Below are 23,338 nucleotides of genomic sequence, written 5' to 3'. Positions count from 1 at the left end.
GTCTCTCAGGGGTCAATCCTGGGCCCAACTCTCTTCCTGGTCTACATCAATGACCTCCCTAAACACATACTTAAATCATTCGTTGACATCTATGCTGATGACACGACCATCTACGGCAACACATCAAAGGCTGTAAATGACAAAGTTCTATATGATTCTCTCTCCTCTGATCTCGAGCGCGATGTTCAGTGGGGGAAGACGTGGCTCGTTACCTTTACTGCATCCAAAACCAAACTCCTATCCTTACATCATCAACGCTCTGATCCCCATCTGGTATCAATTGGGATGGATGGTTCTCCTCTGGGTGAGGCCCCGTGTTTTGACAAGCTTCTGGGTTTGAACTTTACTCCTGATCTGAAATGGAACACGTACATAAAGTTCAAGGATGGAATACTGTTGCCATATCTGGGCAGGAGCTGCTAAAACAGCCTATCCGTCCTTGACAGAGTACAAAATAGACTTCGTGGCTTAGTGGGGGATGCCCTTTTCTCTACCCTGCAACCTATCTCCCACAGAAGAGACGTTGCGAGCCTATCCTTGTTTTATCGTTATTTCCATGGCAGGTGCTCGTCTGAACTCCAATCTCTGGTCCCCCCTCGCCAATCTTTCACGAAAAACACCCGTCTAGCTGAATCCACTGTGAAAAATGTCCCCCACTCTATATCTGTGCCTAAATCAAAACGTGAATTCCATGAACAAAGCTTCTTTCTTAGAACTGCACGCCTATGGAACTCTGTTCCGAGTGCCTGCTTCCCACCGGACTACACTTGGATGTCTTCAAGTCCAACGTTAACAAATTCCTAATGAACCGCCCCCTTAAGTAACTAAAATCTCCACACTAACGTAATGTACTTGTAATAACCCTTATCCCTGAGTGGCTTCCAGGCCTTGATAAATGGTGATCACTGTGTAAAAAAAAATACATTATGGCTGAGTATAGCATTGAATAACGTACGCAAGTTGCGAAATTGTTTTACCAAAATCAGGGGTGTGGCAATGTCAAATGGCCACCATGTTCTCCAGTCTTGACTAGCCCCGACTTTTTCTGGTGGGAATATCTTAAAGAAAGGGTCTATGTTAACAAACGTTAAACCCTGCAAGAACAGACAGAAAATATTAGGAGCGAAATAAGGGAGTTAAAGCGCAACCCAGAGATTCTGCAATCTGTTTTAAAAAGAGCAAAACTATGCGAAGCTAAAAATGGGCAACATTTAAAAGACATTATTTTTCATAAATAAAGATTGTTTGAATTTTGCATTTTTTTTTTTAATTTGCCAATGTCAGATTGTATTAACATTACAGAAAGATATCACAAAAATTTAAGAAGTTTAAATTACTTCAGTGTTTTGGACACCCTGTTTATATAATTATATATATATATATATATATATATATATATATATATATATATATATATACTTCATTTACTCACATAAATTAATATACGAAAGTATACATTTATGCGTAAACTTGTATTTACTCCAACAGTGCTCAATACGTAGGTAGAGCTACTTAGTAAGTTATAAAATATATATGGCGATTAAGCTACGCTGAATATTCCGCGTTTCATCCACTCTAAGATTCTTCATACGTGTGTAAATATGTATGCGTGTGTGTGAGATTGGGTATGTAGATGATCGTAATTGGACTGTAACAAATACCATAAAGACGGGACAGCATTTACACTCATTTATAAATACATACAACATGGATATTCTATTTGTCAAAAAGACGCAAAATTCCAATTTCTGGAGGTAACGGTTTAATGAAATTATAAACCAGATACATCCCAAACAGACGAATTAATGGCAGATGAATGGGGTTTCCAATCGTAATCGATACTCGCGCATTTGATCTGTTGCCCCAGCTGGTGTAAACATATTGATGGAACGATAGATAGACGTAATTATTTCGATATAAATATTACAGAAGAAGGATACAGGAGAGAGAGAGAGAGAGAGAGAGAGAGAGAGAGAGAGAGAGAATGAGAAGAAAGAGGCAGTGTTTGTGTCGGACATAAAGCAAAAGAGGGTTTATTCTAGATAGTAGTTCCTAATGTCAAAGTCTGTAACTTTCTTTATATGTTTATTCTCCATTCCAAAAGTTGAGCTTTTTGTACTCGGTTGGTGCAAAACAATACCGTTTCCTCACATATGTTATTTTATATATGATTTCTGAATTAATTCATTAATATATATAACCATGTTCTATATATTTTGAAGCGTGTTTTTCACTGTATCAAATTGTGTTATTCTTTAGCAAACGTGTGGCATAACGGTGGTTAAAGAAATTTCGCAATGGTGACGAGAGCCTCGAATATGAAGACGGTCGCGGCCAGCCAACTGCGGTTGATAACGAACATTTGAAAGCCTTAACTGTAGCCGATCCTCACAAAACCACACGATAAGTTGCTGTTGAACCCGAGGTCAACCACTCAACAGTCGTTCGCTATTAAGCAAATAGGGAAGTTAAAGTAGTTGGATAAATGAGTGCCGCATAAATTGAAGGATAAAAATCGTCGTTTTGATGTGTCGTCTATGCTCCTTCTCCACAACAAAAACGCTCCATTTCTCGAGCGGATTGTGACGTGTGATGAGAAGTGGATCATCTACGACAACTGGTGACGTTCGGCACAGTGGTCAGATGCCGGAGAAGCTCCACAACACTTCCAGAAACCGAAATTGCACTAAAAATAGGTTATGGTGACTGTTTGGTGGTCTGCGACTGGTTTCACCCATCACAGCTTCTTGAATCCGGGCGAAACGATTACGGCGGAAAAATACTGCAGGCAAATTGACGAAATGCACCAGAAACTTCAACATATGTGGCAGAGATTGGTCAATCGGAAGGGACCAATTCTCTCCCATGACAACGCTCGCCCGCAAGTTGCTCAACTGACCCTGCAGAAGCAGAACAAATTGGGCTACAATACTCTGCCTCATCTACCATTTCATCCCACCGATTATTATTTTTTCAAGCATCTCGACAACTTCCTGCGCGAAAAATGCTTCAAAAGCAGACATAATGCCAAATCGGCCTTCAATGATTTCATTGCTTCTAGAACTCCGGATTTCTATGCTAATGGTACAAATAAACTTGTTTCTCATTCTTCTTTTTTTTTTTGCAAATACATTTTTTCTATTATTTTATCGATTTATGAATATACAGTATAATTACACTGACAACACGGTTTCTCGTTAGTTAAGCGATCGTGAATCTGGTCAGTACCAGATGTGTGACTATTTGGAAATGCCAGTCCCTGTATGTGATCGGAGAGCAAACCATAAATCAACAAATCTGCAAATGACCGAGGTATACATGTGACTGAATACCAGTCGTGAATTTAGTATTCCCTATGAACTTCTGCTTTGATGAGAAGCTGATTCATCTAGTCCAAGATGAATTCCATACTAGATACTCTTACTCACAGCTTAAAGGAAGGAAGAATATCTTTCCGCGGCATATTAGTGTAAACGACGGAAGGGAGCAAAAATAACTGGAATATGGTTCGCCGAGCTCGCAAATAGTACCGGAAAGCGCTGAAATACGTTTTCATAGTTTGCCTTAAGATGTCAATCACGCGTCCGTTAACAAAGTTAAGTTTGCTCCTGGAGTCTGTAACAACAGAAAAGAAATTGCAAATTCCTCTGATTGGGATATACATGCCATTCCCTTGCTTGTGAATCTAATATTCCTAGATAATTCTGTAATATCTCCATTGCCGCAACCGAAGAGAAAGATATTGGAGGCCATGGTACATAGATTCACGGATCGAAGAAAAAAACAAAAAAAATACATTTGTTTTCTTTTATTATGACGTATATAACGACAAAATCTGTGGGTAGGAATGCCGATTTTGTAAAGGAAATAACAAGATGAAAATAAAGTTAAGGATTGAAATATCGTCAAGAAATCACACAATGCATAAACCACCATTTTTCGTAGTGACAGATAAAAACATACTGCAAAGAAAGTTTAATATGGACGACCAGATATGGGTCCATTTTGCTTGGATGTGAAACCGATGGTATCGATGTTTAACTGATCTGTGCGCGTATAAATAAATATTACGCTTTTATTTTCTTTTAAATTTAATCAATAATAAAGCATATCCTGTTGTTCTTTTTGCTCAAACCACCCCGAGGTAAACGCCACATCGGGTATGGCATTACTCATGTTTGTTTTTTTTTTGTTTTTTTTTGTTTTGTTTTGTTTTTGGGTTTTTTTTTTTTGCTTTCTTCAAATTTAACTAACAAAACTTTGTTATTATCATAATTTTTCCGAGTATATTAGTTTAATCAAAGAACCTTTTAAGTGTACTTGGAATTTACAACAATCAAGCGTTCCTATCCAAGTATCATTAAAACAAGTACTGTCGTACGAGCTTTATTATTTTATATCTACGCATGCTAATTTTCAATGGCGAAACATGTTCATATATGTATGGATACAAGTCTATATCATAGGTCGATATTTAAAAAAACAAGCATTAAAGGCAATACTATTTTGGGATGTAATTTTGAAAGACGTGGTTAATCAGTTTTTGTTCCGTTGTTGTCCCCAAATACTTTCCGGCATCGTTTTAGCCCCATTATTTGCTTACTGAAAATGGCAGAACTATGTAAACCAATAATTCCAGTCAATGCAATTGTAGGAAGTGAACATTTAGTGGTATTAAGTGAATATAAAGTAATTTCATATAAATGAAATGATATAGTTTGATCCGGCTTTGTTGATGTAGTTTTGTAACAGAGCGCGGGTGCGTGTATGACAGCAGCAGGCGTATGCAAATGACTGAGCCGAGTACGAGGCGACGTCACAGCGAGGAAGAAGAAAAGAAAAAGATTATAAGAAAAACGTGAAAAAGACGGACAGACATAGACGTGTTAGTAACAGTGACAGGGAAAAACGTCCTAAACATGGTCGAACAGCTACCGCGTAGCACATGGTTGACACATTGGATTACAAGAAAACTTTAGAACAAGAGGCAAGATGTTATTATGAAAGCACCTGTAAATAAATATCTGCTGGTTCAATTTAAAAAAAACGAGTCATATTTTTTCTTTGTTTTTGTTTTCTTGCGACCGTCTGCGTACAATGTGTGGCTCTGGAGTGTTGATATGTAATGGCTACATTGCAGTTTGATAAACATTTGTTGATGTATTTATAAATTTATACAAAGGCAAGGATCATGATTAAAACCGGCATCGTCACAAGAATTATGTAAAATAAAGATTTTAAAATATTTGCGTTGATAACGAAATGCACGGCGGTTCTAAAACTTTGTGAATATCGAAGTAGAAACGTAACAAATGGGATATATTAAAAATAATTATAATCTTTCTGGCGGGTTGATTGTACCTATTTACAATGCCTCCCCACAGGACAGAGTTAGACACCAGGGTCGTTTTTTAACGTGGAGAAAAGGTACAAAAATAAAAATTATTGTAAATAACTATTCTTTCTTTTAATCTGATCAGATTGTTTGAACCTACGAATACTATGACGTTTGTTCGAAGAGATGAAATTAGCTAACAGAAAATGTACCGATCTCACCTCGACTGCATGGACAAATAATTATTAGTGTTTTGTAACGAGCAAAAAAAAAAGGCAATTCTGTGATACGCAGTGCTATTCACATGTCTAGCATAATAAATAACAACATAAACAAAACGAAACAAAAACAAAACACTTGTAAGTCGCCATGATTTAGTTGGACATAAAAGAATCGACAAATTTGACACCTGAACGTGATTGGCGGAGAGTTTTGATGGATGGCCGGAGACATGGTAAAAGAATTAAAAACAAGAACGTTAAGCTTTCATAAATCAATTATCACCGCTCATAATTACTCAGCTTAGTAGTAGTAGTAGTAGTAGTAGTAGTAGTAGTAGTAGTCAGAGAACAATAATTATTATGAGAAAACGTGCAAAGAACTGGAGTTGTTTACACGCCCGTATTTCTCTCTCTCTCTCTCTCTCTCTCTCATATATATATATATATATATATATATATATATATATATATATATATAATAAAATAAAAATTACAATTAAATTTACCAAAATGATCAAAGATGGTAAAACTAAAGTATATTATAAATATTAAAGAATTAATATTTATAAATAATCTCATCCAGATGTAAAAGTTCGATAAAACCAATTAGGAGATAGAGATTTTAATAAGAGCAGACAGTTAATAAAACATGTTAAAAAAACACCTTGAAAAAAGAGTTAAAAACATATTTAATCTGAAAAGGAAACACTAAATAAGTGGATAGTCCTTAATCCGCGGAGTTTCGAAGAAATACTTTCCTTCTCATCAGAGGGTAGGAATTAGAAAAATGCGAGATCGGATTTTGGATACAAAAGTCAAAGATCTTACTTGATAACAAAATGTGAAGCAGAGGGAATATGGTGAAGAAAAGGGTGATTATATGTGAATGGATAGTCTGGTGAAAGGTAAATAATCCAATGACGGTAAAATCCAAAAACATAACTCCAGGAAAGTTGATTGAATTTCCATTTGCACAAGTAAAATCCAAGGAAATCAGGTAATTGGAAGATGGTCCAAAATAATCCAAAAGACCGAAATCCATGGAATAATTCACAACTATGTACAAGGAAAAGGGAAAAAAATTCCAGTAATATTAATAAAAGAAAATAAGATATGCTTTTCACACGGTTGCCGAGACATAATGTAAATAAGAAAGATCAGGGAAGAAAAGGAAAAAAATTAAATGGTGATAGAATTAAATATAAAATAGAAAAACAAATGTCAAAATTACCGAGACAAAAAGATGTTAAAAGGCGCGAAAAAATATAGGGCAAAACATAGGTCAACTGAAATGTACAGATTATTACTATAGAAAATGTTAGCAAGAGTTGTTAAAAGACACTAAATGGAAAAAAAATAATAAATAATGAATAAAATATAAAATGAAAAAAATAATATTTTTTAAGGGGAGAGGATAGCCGGTATCTGCAAATTCAGGATAAAGCAAGTAAGTATGTAAGTAAATGCATATAGTAAAATATAAGTAAATATACATACAGGATATGAATGTGTGGGTAGATTGATATATTAGATAGATAGGAATATTTAAAGACTCAAACGGAAATTGCAGATTAAAAACCGGACAAGCAAAGAAGAAATAAAGAATTAAAATAAAGGATTATTAAGTTATTAAAGTATTAAGAAAGTATGGGGAAAAAACGATAAAGTTAAAGAAAAATTATATATCTATCTAAAAGGTTAAAGTAATAACTATGTAATTTCAAAATTACCATACTTAAATTTGGATTTATGTTTACAGAAAGAGATCAGTTCGTTTTTAGAATGTATTATATTGTTACTTTGAGGGGAAGTAATTATAGTTATAGCTTCGGTTGTGAAGAGCGACATGGCTTAGAGCCTAGAGTAATAATAATAATACCCCTTCTCAATCAAATGGACTATCATAAAAAAAAGTTAAGTCTTACACTCCGGGCTCTAAGTCTAAGGCACAACCGAAGCTATAACTATAATTCACCATTCACTCATTTTACGACCAAATTTCAAACAATTATTACAGTTTATAGATCATCTTCTACGCTATATTGTGTGTTGCTACTAATTCACCGCTCTCGCATAAAGAAGAGTAACAAGTGGAGCAGCGAGCATGAAAGTGAGATAATTGGGAGGGGGTATTGAAAGCAGACGAGTGCCGTACATTGTTATTACGTATGTGTATGTTATGTTCATGAAGGCAAAAAAAAAAACAAGACTGAAATTAAACAAAGAACAAGTGAATTTATTGAAAGCCTTGAAAAATTATGGATTACAATAGAAAACTGCAAGCATAAACAGTAATATGGTTAAAATTTAACATGGAAAAGTAAATGACTGGCTGTTAAAACTGGAAAAGTAAAGGACAAGATATTCTACTAAAAAATATGAACTTATAACTTAAAATATTCAGCAGAAAGAATTGTTTAAATTCAATTTAACATTATATGATCAATTATTAATGCTGCAATATTTAAAGTTATAAATTTATTATATTTTTACTGGAATATCTTGTCCTTTTTTTCCAATTTTAACAACTAGTCCTTTACTTTTCCACGTTTAAGCTTAACCATATTACTTTTCGTGCTTGAATTTTTCTATTGTATATATATATATATATATATATATATATATATATATTATTTTAAAAATATAATTATATTTTAAAAATAATATATATACCGTCCCCAATGTGGGGGTATCAAATTGGTTAAAGGGAAAATTATTCCCAACTCGCATTTAGGTAAAAATGCACTTTCATAAATAATTGAATTCATTCAAGGCGTATCGCACAAACAAATAATATATATATATATATATATATATATATATATATATATATATATATATATATATATATATGATGTACCTTCAATAAGTTTCCAGAATTTTTTTGTATAGGCATTTTTATTGATAGTTCATACCTGAAACTCCAACAGCTTATGGTAGACCTCGTCGAAGTCCTTTTGTGCGAGCGTGTCATTGACCCTCCTCACAGCCTCTTTCATCTCCTCAATTGTATCATAACGATACCCTCTAAGGTTTTCCTTAATCTTAGAGAATAATCAAAAGTCACAGGTGGCAAGGTTTTAACTCTGAGGAGAGTGAGGAATTGTCTTGATATGCATCTTGGTAAAATAGTCGTTATAAGGATGGAGAATCCTTAGGATAATCTTCACGCAAATCTTTTGAATTTTCAGTTCCAAGCGAATAATTGTGCACAAAGTCCCCACGCTGATATCAAACTGTGCACTTTTTTTTAATCTCTGTAGATACACGACGGTCCTTATTCATGAAATTCTTCAACTTTAATGTTCTGACTCCCGTACTCCTCCCACACCTCTTATCATTCCTCACAAACATCCTATCTTTCTCTTAATCTTTTATGCCACTCAAAAACTGATGCTCAATCCATGCAAGATGGGCCAAAAGCGGTTTGAAGCATTCCATATGTTCCTGTGGAATTTTTACAAGTTTAAAACAGAATTTTAATGCATAGTGTCCTTCTAAAGTGTATTCACGTCAATAATTGCATTTTTGAAATTCAGCAGCTGTGACAATCAGGCTTTAGTATAATGTATTCCAATCCCTGCTGTACCTGCTCATTTGAACCTGCAATCATAAAAATTTGTAAGTCATCTCATAAGATTTATATGCAATAAAATACTGTATTTTCAAGAGTCTACGGCCATTTTAAATGCCTATACAAAAAGAAATTTGAAACTTATTAACGATATATATATATGTGTGTGTGTGTGTGTGTGTGTGTGTGTGTGTGTCTTGAAGTGTTTTAAATATTTAAAACTATATAAATAAAAAAGAAAAATTATCATTGGCTGAAAAATTATTGTGCCAGTAAATCACTTAATTTCCTGTGATCGCTGATTCAATTTGTTTACAGGAATTCACAATAGTCCTTTTCAGGATCATTAGTTGTTTACTATGAAACACTGTTTCGGGGATTTAAAAGCCAAACGATATATTAAATCATGGTTCCCCAGCAGTTTAGATCAAACACCACCTCCCTTAAACACAATAGCAGTAAGAATATTTTGTGACAGTAGTAGAAGACTTATGAAATTTTACAAAGAGATTGAAGCTCAGTCGAGCACTTTCTATGGGAATAACGATAGAATAGAAAAATGTTAGCAATATCTTTTTTCTGAGAACGAGATGTTATCAACGACAATATAATATGGATACATATCAAATTGACTTTATGCAACAAATGATAGTATTTTGGTATTTATGCAGTATAAGAACCGTGCTATCGTCGGAATCATCCGGGTAGTTTACGAAAAGCGCCGGAAAGTGCCGAAATGTAGATCGCCTTTACCCTAATATAATAAATCATAAAATAAAACGTTTGTTTGCTATTATTGGTTTTATTCTTTAAATCCTAATATTTATTTTCATTTAAATAAAAGTCGTAGAAAAAGGAACAGAAAAGTAAAAATAAATGGTATAAATAAATGTTCGCTTTCAGCTATTTGCTATTCACAACAAATATTTATTCATGAAATCTACAATTTTCATGATTTGATTTTTGCTTTTCTAAAATTTTCGTAAAAAGTGCGCAATATTTATTCAAGAATATTGTTTAATTTTAAATTTCGTTTTCATGGAATCAAATTCGCACTGACAGAAATAATCTATGTTTGACTGAAAAAATTTACCAGTGTTTGCTCGAGAAAAAAACTTACAAAACTTTCGTCTGGTAACTTCGCTATTTTTCGTAGACCTTACGGACGATTCCGATTAAAGCACGGTTTTTATATTAGATAAATATACTTTGTTTTTCAAATTAAAAATTATGTATATACATAATTGAAATAATTTCCATTACTGTTTTTTTTAACCTATTCATTAGTGGAACCTGTGGAAATTCCATTCATATGTAATATATTAGTGTTGGCATTCTGTAGTTGTTCAACGTAAATAGAGACGCTCAGATATTATTGTAGCTCTTGTTACAACTGAAAAAAATATTTATCTAAGCTAGTAGGAACCGCCGGCTTTGCCAGGTAATGAAGTACGCTTAAATATGATATTTTAATTCTTGCAGATTTCGTATATATTATTATAGAGTTAGTGTTCTATTGATTTTTAGATATTACATTGGGTTCATCAGATGGAATCGAAACTGAAACCAAAACTTATATATTATATCAATATATCTATAAAAGTGAAAGTGTCTGTCTGTCTGTGTGTGTAATTTCCATGCGCAATAACTCTGTCATTTTTTAGTCTACAGACTCGAAATTAGATATACAGTGTACTGAGTTTTGGGAAAATCGATGTGATCGGTTTTTGGCCAGAAATTTGGCGAGTAAGGGGTCAAAGTTCAACGATTTAACTTTTGAGAACTCTACCTAATTCCTCCGACAATTTTGAGTCTAAGCACTTGCAATTTTAGATATAAGTTCCTTGGGCGTGGAACTTACTTAATGACTTGATTTGAGCCCAAAACAATAAATTGTAAGGGGTCATGATAGGGGTCAAATTTTAAACAATTGCCCGCTTTTTTTTTTCTCAACATATACCTCCAAATACCCGGGCAACGCCGGGCTGAAATGCTAGTATATATATAATATATATATATATATATATATATATATATATATATATATATATATATATATATATATATATAAACTCGAGTTCCTTCAGCTATAACCGAAACCGAAACAAAAACTTATGAAGAATTCTTAGTAAAATTATTTCATAAAAATATAGATTACTAAGTACTATCAGCTATAACCGAAATAAAAAATTATGAAGAATTCTTAATAAAATTATTTATTACAAGAAATGCAAGTCCATAACAATTAAACGACAGTCACTCGGATGTAAGGGCGATACACAAAATAAGTAACACACACGCTATCCTATTAATATATGGATTATTTTTTTCTTTTTATTCAAAATTGTTCTCAGTCTTTGACATTGCAGAGCTAAGGTTTGTAACGTTGTCGTTACAAACAAGTAAAAAATAAATAAATAAAAATCCGGGTCGGCATTTTTTTTTTTTTTTTAACAAAGCATTTATTACTGTTTCTCTCCTGTCTTGGCCCCACTAAAACGTCTATCGCCATCGTTCATCTCGCCTGGTATACACCTTTTTTCCGACTTCACGCAGGCCGTAGACAGGCATATCTCATACATCCAATTTTTTTCTTCTTCTTTTACTGCACTCTTTCATTTCTCCAAGCAAGCGGTGTCCTTTTATCTCTCTTTCTTTAGACGCCAGTTCGCGAACACTTCCTAATTTGCATATACCTTTTTTTCTTCTTATAGCTGCTGCTGTTGTTTTCCACCGCGCTCGTACGCGCTCTGTTACAGGTTTACTAAAAAAAGGAACCAGTAAAACTACATAGTGAAACGTTGTGACCTATTAACAAGAGTAAATCAAAGTGGATTCTTTAGCAATGCCGTGCCGGTTTGGCGAAAGCATCTCCCATCGCAGATCAGTTGGGTGTGTTCCCTCTTTCCGGGATATATTCCGGGAAAGAAACATTCAAACAGGAAGCGGCCATTAGAGTGAAAACTTCCAAAGTACCCCGCACGTGTCGATTGATCCGTGTAGCGATGCCTCCTGCAACGGAACGGCTTTCAGGTGCCAAACAAAAGTCATCAAGAACATTTGGATTGGCAGCAGAACACGATCGTCTTTTTTCTATAGACTTTATCGATCTGAAGATCGAATTCACTCGATTTGCTTTTACTTAAGAAGACATACATACTTACTAACGTATAACCCCCCCCCACATATATATATATATATATATATATATATATATATATATATATATATATATACTAGCAAAAGTACCCGTCGTTGACTGGGTTCAAAAACAGCCTACAGAAAATGGACTCTGATTTATGAAAGTATGATAAGTTATGAAAAGGAAGGGTTGTAAAGAGATAGCTTCAAATTTGGGGGTATCAAAACCAAAGCAAAATAACATGAAAGTAAAAATAAAATAGATAAACCCAATAATTTATTATACCATACTGTTCACACTGAAACACTTATCACAATATTCTGTAGATCTATATTAAAAAAAAAAACTTGTTAAACTTTGTGATATATTTCCATTCTATGGAGGCCAGGCGCGAACGAAGACCCCATAATTTTATGATACCATATTTTATTATTACCATTTTTAATTACATTTTAACCCCAAACATAGCACATTGCCACTTTGGTGTAGAGGGCTACTATCAGGGGCAACAACTACTGGGTACTATGTAGGGATTTGGGCAGCAAGATGTCGGTTCACGTTACACTTGAACTTCTGCACGTCAGTACAGTTGGGGAAGCAGAGACCTTGAATGTAATTCCAAAGTCTAGCAGTTCTGGGGAAGAAACTACTGGAGTAGAAAGATCTTTTACATCTAGGGATCTCTACTGTGAGGGGATGGGATTTAGCTGCCTGTCGGGTTTGTTGGTGGTGTTTACGTCGTGGGGGCACAAGTGCTTGCAGTTCGTCAGAGAATTCACCATTAAAATACTTGTAGAACATGCAGAGGGATGCCACGTTTCGTTGATCGGACAGAAGCTGAAGCTTAGACGCCAGTTCAGGGCCTATCAGATTGGCGACTCTCTTTTGAACCTTGTCTAGGAGGGAGAGACTAGTAGCCGATGCACCAGCCCAAATATGACAGCAATACTCCATACATGGGCGAATGGTGGCCTTATAGAGGTACAAGATACTTTCGGGTGTTAGTAGTTTTCTAGCATGGTAGAGAGAACCCACCTTCCTGGCAATGCTTTCAATGTAATTGTTCCAACTCATGTTTCCTGTGAACGTTAGGCTAAGGAGTTTGAAAGATAAAGAGTCGTTGGCTATTGCTATTGGTGGTAGAGAACGTTTCTTGTAATTTAGTTTAGTCTTGGCGGCATTGAACGTGACCATCCATTTTTGTCTCCATTCCACTACAGATTGGAGGTCATCCTCTAGTGTTTCTGCCATTTCTTTAGATATGTGTTCATTTGTTTTCCTGTCGTGCCTGTTATAAAGTGTGGTGTCATCAGCATATATACCCATCTCAGAAGCAGTTTAGTCGGGGAGGTCATTTATGAATATTAGGAACAATAGAGGTCCAAGGATCGACCCTTGGGACACTCTCGCGTTTATATCATATTGTTTAGATGTACGACCATCGAGGACAACCTGGATTTTTCTCTTATCTAAGAAGGATTTAATTATGTTTAGTATTCTACCAGTGATACCGTATGATCTAATTTTCCTGAGGAGACCCTCATGCCATACCCTGTCAAAAGCCTTGGATATATCTAGAGCTACCGCTCTGCCCTCCCCGATTTTGTCCAATGAATAGTATATACGTTCAGAGATTACAGTTAGGATGTCTCCTGTGGAACTGGCTTGTCTAAATCCATATTGCTGGTCAGTCAGAAGTTTAGCATCTCTAAGGTGACGGACTAGAGCATGGTTAATTAAGGTCTCAAATATTTTGGCAAAAAGTGGGAGGAGGCTAATAGGGCGATAATTTAATGGGTACGTTCTTTCGCCAGAATTCTTGAATACTGGTACCACAGAAGCAGTTTTCCAACAGCCTGGAAAGCATGATTCATTAAGGCATTTGTTGTAGAGTTTTGAGAGAACTGGAGCTACTTCGGCGGAGCACTTTTTTAATAGCACAGCTGTGATGAGGTCAGGTCCACATGCTTTTGAAGTGTCAAGGTTTTTTTATGATAGCATGCACCTGAGAAGAGGTGATTTTCAGATCCTCTAGCGTGGCATATGTCCGCATAAGAAAGTCAGTTAGGGGGTGGTTAAGAGGGTCCAGTGTGGAGTTTGAGGCAAACCGACTGGCAAGCACGTTAGCCTTCTCGGTTGCTGAGCAAACAACCTCGTGATTGTTGGTTAGTGGGGGAATTGTTGATTGCCCATTATGTACTACGCTGTTGTAGATTTTCCAGAAGTCACGAGTTCCTAATTTTTGTGCTTCGATACGTTTTTTTAGTGGTTTCAGTAAATTATCTCTTAGCTGTCGCTATTTCTTTCTTAACGTTACTTCTAGCTTCTATATACTTCTGTCTGTTTGAACTGGACGTATGTCGGTTAAATCTGTGGTATGTATGCTGCCTTTGAGCAAGGACAGTTGCGCAAGTAGAAGTAAACCATTGGGGACAGAGGGGCTTGCTATAAAATTTCCGCATTGGAACATGTGCTTCAATTGCAGTTTTGAACCATTCAGTGGTCTCATTTGCGCACTGTTCAGCAGGAAGAGAAAAACTATTTTCCCATGGGGCATCTCTGATAAGATCTCTGATGGCTTCCCAGTCAGCCTTTTTATAATATCTCGTTGTCTTGAGCACTGGCTCTTCAGTTTTGGCTGTACAGTTTAGGGTGATTTAAACCATTATCACTACATGATCAGCGTTCCCAAGTGGGCTGTCGGTATTCATTATACAATCATCGGGAACTGTGGTCGAAAACAGATCTAGAAGTGATGTGTGTTGTTCTTGCTGGTCAGGGAAATGGATTGGAAACATAACCATCTTTGATAGGGAGTGAGATATAGAGAAGCTATGTGTTGTTCTGCCCGCTGCGTCTGTGTAAGTAGAGAATCCAAGCCAGTTTTTGTGGTGGACATTAAAGTCACCAAATACATGTACTTGTGTGCTAGTGTCGAGGGAGAGTGCTGTGTCTATACTATCAGAGACTTTGTTTATTATGGTGCAGTCCTAGGTCGAGGGAGGGCTAATGTGTTGTATGTAAAGTCTAAAGCACATAAAGGCTTGATCGTCCGATTCTCTAGTCAAGGGAAGGGTATTACGAATGTAAACTCCAAGTCCGTGTATATGTCTGTCAGAGTCCTTACGACAGAGTGGGAGATATCCAGGCATGTTAAAGTAGTTAGAGGGGATGGAGGAGTATAGGTTAGTCTCACTTAGTGCTAAGATATCCGAGGTATTTGTTAGAATAAATGCTTCAACATCAGCTAAATTAGTTCTAAGCCCACGGATGTTCGTGAATGTAAGCCTCAAGGGAGGAGGCGTTGGATTTGTTTGACCCTAAGCCTGGTTTAAGCTTATTTTTAGATTGTACTGTCATCATATTTTTTAAAGAGTTTCAGTTTAGGTAAGGGGGAGCTGAACAAGAGGTTATGTAGAGTATCACACATGCAACACAAGTAGACCATCAGCTGCACTTTCTGCAACTAGGATTGTGGCCTCAGGAAAGCCCACCGAGGATGAGTGCAGGGTCCCTTTCCATGCGCAACATGGCACTACAAACATCCCGATATTATAAAACTGTTGATGGAGCAGCCGCTCTAAGCGGTACCAAAGAGTTAGAGCTCCTGTACTACCAGGCGGAAACAGCGACCAGGAACTGTCAATCCGGTACCCTCAACCCATCAGGAGAAGGTCAACCCAATCTAATTGCATAGGCATATGTGGTACTCAAGCACTCCCAAATACCCAGATTTGAGGGGTGGGATGTGTCGGGAATGGGGAAAACGGCGTTCATTGCCCTAGACAACAAACGAAATCTACCACTGTGTGTTTCTGTCGAATCACTGTGATAGCGTCTCTGCGCCTGACCAATAGGCAAAGGAGGAGAATGGAAGCTGGGCGATTGACAGAGCGTATCTACTCCTTAAGCAGTTTAGGTTTGCAAACCGGTAATTTGTTTGAGTCACCAGCTCTAGGAAGGTTGTCATCCAAGACTGAAGAGGGCTCCCTCCCCTTTGGTTTAGTTTCAGAGTCTTCCTTCTCCTAAACAGATGATCTGCGAAGATCTACTGGGTTCGTCAGCACTGAGAGGGTTTGCTCCGCACCTGGGTCCTAATCCAGGTATTTCTGCGACCCTGCGTGGTTAGTTAATGTTACTGGGTTAGTTTGTGGAGGTTATATATCTACTGAATAGTTACACTCCTGAAAGTGATTAAGGGACATTGCTATTTCATTGTTATACTTGGTAAAGGGGGTAAGTAAAGCTCATGCAGTATAAGCAACTAAGTTTGTAAGCAGGATTGTTAGAAAGAGTTAATGTGGTTCAAAGGGACTGTAGAATTACTTGAGACAAATAAAAAAACTTTTTAAAACGCTTGATTACCGATCATAAATGATCATCGCATTAGTATCAGAAGGTTATCAAAAAAAAAGTCACTGGTATCGTGTCCATCAAATGTAAACTCTTGAGATTGGAACGCTTAACGTGACTAAACAATGTAGAACTATAGAAAAGATACATTAAAGGCATAATACAGTAAAGACATAATACATTAAAGACATAATACATTAAAGACATAATACATTAAAAGCCGATGGAAAAATACACAAAAGAATAAATAATTTATGTTCATATTAGCCACGTAATGGGGGAATGCCCGGCTTTGCCTGGATGTAAAATACGCTTAAATATGATATTTTAATTTGTCCAGATTTTGTATACATTATTATAGAGTCGTGATTTCAAAAGTAATAAAACAAGCAGCGCGTTTGTGGCCCCCCTCTGATGCAGCATGCGAGATGACGCCATAAAAAAATGATGAATGTGAGAAGTGTGAAGGGCCAACGTTGCCTTAACAGTTTCAGAAAAATCTAATGGATGGGACAAAAGTTATGGGGTAAAAAGTGTTTTTTTTTGCAATTTTAGGGCATTTTTGACTTTTTTTGGAGCTCCTGGGAACGCCGAATCCCAGTAAAAATGGACCAACGGTGCAGTTTCACACCTTGAGATATATATTTGAATTCAGCACCATGGAAAACCACTATATAGACATACATATACAGTTTTTGAGTAATATGAAAAAATAGCTTAAGAAAAGCGTTTTTTTAAGCCCTGAAAGTCCCAGAAGGATGCGAACCAAAATTTGGCTTGGGTCACCCATTCTGAATTTCTATTAAGAACAATGGTCTCCACATTTTGGCCAAGTTTCAGGATCAAATGTTATGGGGGCAAAAAGTGTCATTTTTTGCGACTTTTTAGCTCTTTTGAGCTCCTGGGGACGCCGAATCCTAGTGTAAATGGATAACTGTGCAGTTTCAGGCCTTAACACATGTATATTTAAGTTGACCACCATGAAAAAAACACTATATAGTAAGACATATCAAGTTTTTGTGGAGAAATATGAAAAAAAAGAGCTACAAAAACAGGTATTTTTTGCACTAAAGGTCCCCAGGTACGCGAACCAGAATTTTGCCAGGGTAGCCATACTGGATTTATATTAAGAACAATGGGCTCCACATTTTGGCCAAATTTAAAAAATCTATTGGATGGCTCAAAAGTTATGGGGCAAAACGTGTCATTTTTTACCATTTTGGACTTCTTTTGAGCCCCTGGGAAAGCAATGGGAATTTTCGCCAAAAAATTGTTTTTTTACTATGCACATCTATTTAATGAAATACAATTTGTGGCAAATTTTCAGGAAAAACTAATGGACGGTTATCTGGCAATCGGACTAACGGACTGAAAACATAGGTCCCGTTCCGATAAATCGGAGGACCAAAAATATCTGGGTGCCATCAGATCAAACTGTAGCATTCAAGGTTTGTGACATTACCACAGTACCAACGTGACACACATATGAACCGATTAAAAATTAAAAATAAACTAAGATTAATGTTTAACGATTTTTTTTTCAATTTTGACCCATTTTTGACCCTTAAAAAATGACCTTAATTGTTTAAAGACCTATAAAAGAACAGTCCATAAAAACATTCAGTCATTTGAGGCCCCACTTCAATTCTTCAAATGCATTACTCATCAACACTCATGTTTTTCTGTGTTCAATGTCTTTGATTATTCGTTCAGAGGTAGCATTTGTAGTTAATAATACATAGCTTACCTGGGTGTAGCTGCCGGAGGTGAGGATGCTCTTCCAACAGTGAAGAAGAACAATAGCCTTGTGGTTATTTATACTAATAGAGTAACGTAATTGTTATAAAAATCTTCCTCCTTTGTGAAGAGTTACTTCCTTCCTTTATTTTTATGTTACCTTAGAAGAAGGTCGCGAAGAAGATTGTATGTTTTTCGCAACCTCACTTCAGGTTACCTACTCTCAGTTATATGATTTTTTTCAACATATTAGCGCATAAAACAAATAAGCGGCAACATCGAACACGAGAAATCCTCCGACAATTGTGGGTCTACACACTTGAAATTTTAGAGATAGGTTCCTTGGGCATGGATCTAACTTAATAACTTGATTTGAGCCCAAAACAATAAATTTTAAGGGGTCATAATAGGGGTCAAAGTTTTAAAAAATTGACCCCTGCGATCTCTTCCAAATTACTTAGACAATTTCTGGTCTAAATATTTGAAATTTTACATAAAGGGTATTCAGAGATAGGGCAAGCTTTTTCATCAGTTTTGGTCGAAAATTTTAAGTTATCAATATATAAATGTATGTATGTATGTCTGTTTGCATGTCTGCCTTAAACTTTCAGAAGATGCGACGGATGTTACCAATATTAGTGTTGTTTTAAAGTTCGACCTTTCATACGACAAATATCGAAAAATTGGCTAAAAACATTAATATCTTTCCCTTCAACTAGGCACTTTTCTACAGGGGGTCACTTTTTACACCGATATTTTTTAAAGTTATCCTCTCCTTTAGATTGTCTAGCCTTAATTTTAAAAAATGTCGCTTCCGGTTTGGCGGTGGTCGTAACAGCATAAACGTTAGGCTTTACCCCGTTCTTTTCTTCCTTTGCGGTACGGGTTCGAGCTTGCCTTCCTACTACCACTTTTTGGGGGGGCTCAACATACACATCCAAACACCCGGGCAACACCGGACTGAAATGCTAGTATAAATAATTTATAGTATACCATTAATTGAACATCTATCCTGGCAACAACAATTCCAGTTGATAAACTGACACGACTACAATACGACATATGTATATCAAGCTGCTGTCGTCTATTTTACAAAATTCAGGAATCCCATTGAATACAAGAGTTGCAACGTACAATACACATGTTCAGTCTCTGTACTTTTGTATGACTGTGAGTTATGGACGACGATAAAACGCTGCGATCCTGGTCGTAGTGCATCTAGAGAACATTGCTAGTCTCACTGATAAATTACAGTACAGAACGACGCCACAACTGATACTACTACGTCATCCATCATTAATTGTCCAAAGTGTGTCCCACATCGATGTTGATGGTCCAAAACCATATGGTAGAGCACTTAAGAGAGATTCGCTGATGACAACCTGATCCTAACATGTGGTACAAGCAAAATGGCAATAGATGGAAGTCATTCATGAAACGTCTAATCTCATCATCAGACATACTGATGAAAAACGAAAATAAAAAATAAAAAGTTGCTATTTTACCCATAGCTCTATGGTATTAGTGCATAAATAACTATTGTATTAGCCCTATCTGAATTTGAACTCAGTAAACTCAATAACAGTATCAATTTTCACTTTCCTTATTTTATTTTTTAGTCCTCGCGTTCCATGAGCAATGTTTCTGACAAAAGGGAAAGAATTGCTGCTTTCTAGGTCGAAATCTATGAATATTTATTATTGGATTGTTTAGACTTCTTACATTGAGTGATTTCATGTCTTCTCTAGAGCGATTTTCATATTTTTTTTTTTAAATTAAAAACTACCAAAGTGCAATATTTATTGTAAACAGTTCTTTGTATACATTTAAGTAAACACAAATTGTGACATGGTTCCAATCATCATTTTTTATTTGCAATGTTGTTAAAATACAAAAAAGAAAGAAATGTCGTTCAACAGGTCCTGGTAGAAGTTCTCGTCTGTGGAACCAGAACACCGCCTAGTTTTACTACATGTTTTACCATGTTGGGAACTTTCTTAGCTATTGCACGCACACTATATAATGAATAGTGATAATACAATTGTTTCAAAGATGATTTGAAATTACTTTTTTTTTTCTTTTAATTTTTTTTTTTATAAATAAAGGAAATAATTCAAACCAAAGCAAAATTGTTTAGTATTAAATTTTTTCATCTTTTATTCATAAATGTTTGCTCTGTCCAAATAGAGAATTTGACTTTTGGTATATATTTATTTCAATATAATTTGATATTAAGCCGAGATTTCCATTTTATTAAACCTGCAACCGAACTTCAACTTAGTATCACACACCCACGTAGACACAATTGTTTTAATTTGTATCTCATATATTTCTTATTGCAATTTGTTTCTCCGTCCTTTGTGTGATTTTGCCGATGGCAGCAGTTCGCTCACATGATCTGCTCTGGAATACTGAATAAGACTGGAAATGGATATTTGGGGCAGGATCACCCGATGGAGGCAGATTTAGCTGGTTTTAAAATGTGGCATGAGATGTGTGGTGTGTAAATCTCTTTTTCTTTACTCTATCACAGACGGCAATGAGATTTTCTAACTCTTCTTTTTTTCTTTGGTTGGTTGGTTGCTTTTGTTTTACGGCATATCAACCCTTTTCGGGTTATTTAATGTCGAATCCAATGATTTTGAAGAACATTTTTTTTAATAGAATATATTTGTTGTTTTCACCCATAGTTGAGACCCTAACAGGTACTACCACTCCGGGTCGGAGTGGACCTGGGAGCAATGGTAATTAAAGGGTGGCTCCTGACTCCATAAAGCCCATTGAGAGACTTTTACCCTCTGCAGGGGGGCAGTCGGCGTATTCTAATGCCCCACCGACAGGGCCATTTTTTTCTTTGCATTTTATATATATATATATATATATATATATATATATATATATATATATATATATAACTACTTCATTTATTCACATAAATTTAATATACGAAAGTATAGATTTATGCGTAAACTTTAAGTATTTACTTCAAAAGTGCTCAATACGTAGGTAGAGCTAGTTAGTAATTTATAAAATATATATGGCGATTAAGCTACACTGAATATTCTGCGTTTCATTCAACTATAGGATTCGTCAGGCTTATGCGCGAATTCTGTCGTTGCTTCTTGTTTTTATATATGTTGAGGATTTCTAGTTGGCCAATCAGCTTTCTAGTATCCACCGCGCCCCTTCCTATCAGCCAATGGGCATGCATTTTATCAAACAAAGGATCTGTTTTAGAGCTAGGTTAGTGGTTTTAGGTGGCCTCTAAAACAGATCCTTTGTTTGATAAAATGCATGCCCATTGGCTGATAGGAAGGGGCGCGGTGGATACTAGAAAGCTGATTGGCCAACTAGAAATCCTCAACATATAATTGATGAACACTTAACTCGGCTTGTTCTTTTTTATTTCTCTATTTTGTCGGAATACTATTCCTATTATTCTCATATATATATATATATATATATATATATATATATATATATATATATATATATATATACGCTCAAACATAACTTTACTGTCTCAGCTCAGCATCTGTCTGTGATAAATGTATGGACTTATGTGTATGCAAATTTCTTATCTATAATCTATAGATATATAATCTACAATACTAGAAAGAAATAGTGACCCATTCGATCACTCATCTAGTTTAGGTCAAATTGTTTGGAGGAGGAAAAAGGTGATTTTTAAAAGCCAATTAAATTTTAAAACAATGATAATACAACCTTAAAAATACATCAAAAACATTAAAATCACTTTTTAGTAACACTTATCCTTAAATAGCTTTTTGGCCTTCATACGTGATTACTCAGCAGTGCATATATATATATTAAAAACAGGTGTGCATTTTTAATGAAGCAAACATTTCTTCATAAAATAAGTACTTTAAACTGACAATTTAAAATGTAGTGAATGAAAGTTTTAAGAAACATGTTTATATTTAAAGAAAACACATTACCACTAATCATGATCAAATTGAAATAAAATGACAAAAAAACACACATTGATGGTAAAAAAAATAAGATAAAATATAAATTCATGGTGGGACTATTTGTTGCGGATTCATAAACACGTCTCACTACTAGAATGAATGACATCTGAAAAAGATTACAAAAGCACCAAAACACTGGCAGTGTTCGTGATGCCCTAAATCTCGTCGTACTATAGTTACTTCAAACAGGGAAGACAATGCTATCAAGATCCGCAGCCTAAGAAACAGATTTGAAACAGCTCCCCAAATCCAACAGCAGTGCAAACTTGTTAAAAAGTGCTCTCTTTCTACAGTCAAGAACATATTAAAGGAATTTAATTTGCGAGGATATGTTGCAAGACGCAAGCCAATGATTTCTGTAAAAAACAGAAAGCGCTGTCTGGACTTCGTTAGATTCAATGAAGATCATGACTCTTCATATTGGTCCAAAGTGCTTTTTAGCGACGAAAGCAAGTTCACTCGGTTAGGCAGTGATGGTAGGCAGTACGTCCGTCGGAGGAAAGACGAAGAATTTAATCCTAGGTGCCCAGTTTCAAAGCTGCAAGGTGGACGGAGGTTCAGTTTTGGTGTGGGGCATTATTAGTACCAATGGTCCAGGGCTTATAGTTCGCTTGCAAAGTCGTATTAATTCGACCAAATACCTTAATATGTTGACTGAGCATTTTCTACCCTTCTTTGGTCGGAATTTGGATGATAATTCCATCTTCATGCAGAATAATGCTTCCATTCACACAGCTGGCATTGTCAAGAGGTTTCTGGAAGAGCATGATATTCCGTGTTTGGATTGGCCTGCACAATCTCCAGACCTCAATCCTATCGAAATCGTCTGGCATTACATCAAGCAACAGCTACGCAATGATAAAATTTAAAATTTGGAAAACTTTGGACAAAAATTAAAAAGTTGGATGCACTTTTCCAGGGATATTGCTGCAGTCTAATTCAAGGAATTCCCAATAGATTGGTGTCAAATAGCAGAAAGGCTAT

Source organism: Euprymna scolopes, chromosome 21 (assembly GCF_053919585.1).
Source record: "Euprymna scolopes isolate OS-2025 chromosome 21, ASM5391958v1, whole genome shotgun sequence".
NCBI classification, from domain to species: domain Eukaryota; kingdom Metazoa; phylum Mollusca; class Cephalopoda; order Sepiida; family Sepiolidae; genus Euprymna; species Euprymna scolopes.
This window is presented reverse-complemented; position numbering follows the sequence as displayed.